Source organism: Oncorhynchus nerka, linkage group LG14 (genome assembly GCF_034236695.1).
Source record: "Oncorhynchus nerka isolate Pitt River linkage group LG14, Oner_Uvic_2.0, whole genome shotgun sequence".
Taxonomy (NCBI): Eukaryota; Metazoa; Chordata; class Actinopteri; order Salmoniformes; family Salmonidae; genus Oncorhynchus; species Oncorhynchus nerka.
The window spans coordinates 4,974,308-4,978,668 of NC_088409.1; positions in this window are offsets into that span (position 1 = coordinate 4,974,308).

A 4,361-nucleotide genomic window follows, 5' to 3' on the forward strand; every position below is an offset into this window, starting at 1 on the left:
CTACTTTAGACCAGAAACCCAATGGAACCCTATTCCTATGTAGTGCACTACTTTAGACCAGAACCCCAATGGAACCCTATTCCCTATGTAGAGCACTACTTTAGACCAGAAACCCCAATGGAACCCTATTCCCTATGTAGAGCACTACTTTAGACCCAGAAACCCAATGGAACCCTATTCCCTATGTAGAGCACTACTTTAGACCAGAAACCCAATGGAACCCTATTCCCTATGTAGAGCACTACTTAGACCAGAAACCCAATGGAACCCTATTCCCTATGTAGTGCACTACTTTAGACCAGAAACCCAATGGAACCCTATTCCCTATATAGAACACTACTTTAGACCAGAAACCCAATGGAACCCTATTCCCTATATAGAGCACTACTTTAGACCAGAAACCCAATGGAACCCTATTCCCTATGTAGTGCACTACTTTAGACCAGAAACCCAATGGAACCCTATTCCTATGTAGTGCACTACTTTAGACCAGAACCCAATGGAACCCTATTCTGTATAGTGCACTACTTTAGACCAGAAACACAATGGAACCCTATTCCTATGTAGTGCACTACTTTAGACCAGAACCCAATGGAACCCTATTCCCTATGTAGAGCACTACTTTAGACCAGAAACCCAATGGAGACCCTATTCCCTATAGTGCACTACTTTAGACCAGAACCCAATGGAACCCTATTCCCTATAGAGCACTACTTTAGACCAGAACCCAATGGAACCCTATTCCCTATATATAACACTACTTTAGACCAGAAACCCAATGGAACTCCTATTCTCAGAGAGCACTACTCTAGACCAGAAACCCAATGGAACCCTATTCCCTATGTAGAGCACTACTTTAGACCAGAAACCCAATGGAACCCTATTCCCTATGTAGTGCACTACTTTAGACCAGAAACCCAATGGAACCCTATTCCCTATGTAGTGCACTACTTTAGACCAGAAACCCAATGGAACCCTATTCCCTATATAGAGCACTACTTTAGACCAGAAACCCCAATGGAACCCTATTCCCTATGTAGTGCACTACTTTAGACCAGAAACCCAATGGAACCCTATTCCCTATGTAGTGCACTACTTTAGACCAGAAACCCAATGGAACCCTATTCCCTATATAGAGCACTACTTTAGACCAGAAACCCAATGGAACCCTATTCCCTATATATAACACTACTTTAGACCAGAAACCCAATGGAACCCTATTCCCTATATATAACACTACTTTAGACCAGAACCCCAATGGAACCCTATTCCCTATATATGCACTACTTTAGACCAGAACCCCAATGGAACCCTATTCCCTATGTAGTGCACTACTTTAGACCAGAAACCCAATGGAACCCTATTCCCTATGTAGTGCACTACTTTAGACCAGAACCCAATGGAACCCTATTCCCTATGTAGTGCACTACTTTAGACCAGAAACCCAATGGAACCCTATTCCCTATGTAGTGCACTACTCTAGACCAGAACCCCAATGGAACCCTATTCCCTATGTAGTGCACTACTTTAGACCAGAACCCCAATGGAACCCTATTCCCTATGTAGTGCACTACTTTAGACCAGAAACACAATGGAACCCTATTCCCTATATATAACACTACTTTAGACCAGAACCCCAATGGAACCCTATTCCCTATGTAGTGCACTACTTTAGACCAGAACCCAATGGAACCCTATTCCCTATATAGAGCACTACTTTAGACCAGAAACCCAATGGAACCCTATTCCCTATGTAGTGCACTACTTTAGACCAGAACCCAATGGAACCCTATTCCCTATATAGAGCACTACTTTAGACCAGAAACCCAATGGAACCCTATTCCCTATATATAACACTACTTTAGACGAGAACCCAATGGAACCCTATTCCCTATATAGAGCACTACTTTAGACCAGAAACCCAATGGAACCCTATTCCCTATGTAGTGCACTACTTTAGACCAAAACCCTATGGAACCCTATCCCCTATATAGAGCACTACTTTAGACCAGAAACCCAATGGAACCCTATTCCCTATATAGAGCACTACTTTAGACCAGAAACCCAATGGAACCCTATTCCCTATGTAGTGCACTACTTTAGACCAGAACCCAATGGAACCCTATTCCCTATATAGAACACTACTTTAGACCAAAACCCTATGGAACCCTATTCCCTACATAGTGCACTACTTTAGACCAGGGCCATATTCCCTATATAGTGCACTACTTTAGACCAGAACCCTATTCCCTATATAGTGCACTACTTTAGACCAGGGCCCTATTCCCTATATAGTGCACTACTTTAGACCAAATACCTATGGAACCCTATTCCCTACATAGTGCACTACTTTAGACCAGGGCCCTATTCCCTACATAGTGCACTACTTTAGTCCAGGGCCCTATTCCCTACATAGTGCACTACTTTAGACCAGGACCCTATGGCACCCTATTCCCTATATAGTACACTACTATAGACCAGAACCCTATTCCCTATATAGTGCACTACTTTAGAGGGGGACTACTGTAGGGGTACCCTATCTGACTCAGAGATTTGAGATTTGTTATAAACACCTGTAACTACCATTTTCTACAATCCTGATCTTAAACCAGGGGTGGTAACCTCATTTGGGGGGCATTGGAGGGCCGCAGTGATTTAGTAGCAGCTGGACCCTGTATGAACGTGGGTGGTTAGTAGCAGCTGGACCTGGACCCTGTATGAACGTGGGTGGTTAGTAGCAGCTGGACCCTGTATGAACGTGGGTGGTTAGTAGCAGCTGGACCCCGTATGAACGTGGGTGGTTAGTAGCAGCTGGACCCCGTATGAGCACTGGACCCTGTATGAACGGTGGGTGGTTAGTAGCAGCTGGACCCTGGACCCTGAACGTGGGTGGTTAGTGGACCCCGTAGCAGCTGGACCCTGTATGAACGTGGGTGGTTAGTAGCAGCTGGACCCTGTATGAACTGGGTGGTTAGTGAGCTGGACCCCGTATGAACGTGGGTGGTTAGTAGCAGCTGGACCCTGTATGAACGTGGGTGGTTAGTAGCAGCTGGACCCTGTATGAACGTGCTGGACCCTGTGGTTAGTAGCAGCTGGACCCTGTATGAACGTGGGTGGTTAGTAGCAGCTGGACCCTGTAGCTGGACAGCTGGACCCTGTATGTATGAACCCTGTATGAATGTGGGTGGTTATAGCAGCTGGACCCTGTATGGTGGGTGGTTAGTAGCAGCTGGACCCTGTATGAACGTGGGTGGTTAGTAGCAGCTGGACCCTGTATGAAGCGGGTGGTTATGAGCTGGACCCTGTGGGTGGGTGGTTAGTAGCAGCTGGACCCTGTATGAATGTGGGTGGTTAGTAGCAGCTGGACCCTGTATGAACGTGGGTGGTTAGTAGCAGCTGGACCCTGTATGAACGTGGGTGGTTAGTAGCAGCTGGACCCTGTATGAACGTGGGTGGTTATTAGCAGCTGGACCCTGTATGAACGTGGGTGGTTAGTAGCAGCTGGACCCTGTATGAACGTGGGTGGTTAGTAGCAGCTGGACCCTGAACGTATGGACCCTGTATGAACGTGGGTTAGGTGGACCCGTATGAACGTGGGTGGTTATTAGCAGCTGGACCCTGTATGAACGTGGGTGGTTAGTAGCAGCTGGACCCTGTATGGACCCTGTATGAATGTGGGTGGTTAGTAGCAGCTGGACCCTGTATGAACGTGGGTGGTTATTAGCAGCTAGACCCTGTATGAACGTGGGTGGTTAGTAGCAGCTGGACCCTGTATGAACGTGGGTGGTTATTAGCAGCTGGACCCTGTATGAACGTGGGTGGTTAGTAGCAGCTGGACCCTGTATGAACGTGGGTGGTTAGTAGCAGCTGGACCCTGTATGAACGTGGGTGGTTAGTAGCAGCTGGACCCTGTATGAACGTGGGTGGTTAGTAGCAGCTGGACCCTGTATGAACGTGGGTTAGTAGCAGCTGGACCCTGTATGAACGTGGGTGGTTAGTAGCAGCTGGACCCTGTATGAACGTGGGGACCCTGGTTAATAGCAGCTGGACCCTGTATGAACGTGGGTGGTTAGTAGCAGCTGGACCCTGTATGAACGTGGGTGGTTATTAGCAGCTGGACCCTGTGAACGTGAACGTGGACCCTGTATGAACGTGGGTGGTTAATAGGGTGGTTCATCATCACTTCTACTCTGTTTCCATTTGCTTTCAGTCATTTCAAACTATACTGAGTTTGTGTCTAACCTCGGTGGGAGTCCCAATCACGGGCCGGGTTGTGATACAGCCTGGATTCGAACCAGTGGGTCTGTAGTGATGCCTCTAGCAACGAGACACAGTGCCTCAGACCGATGCACCACTCGGGA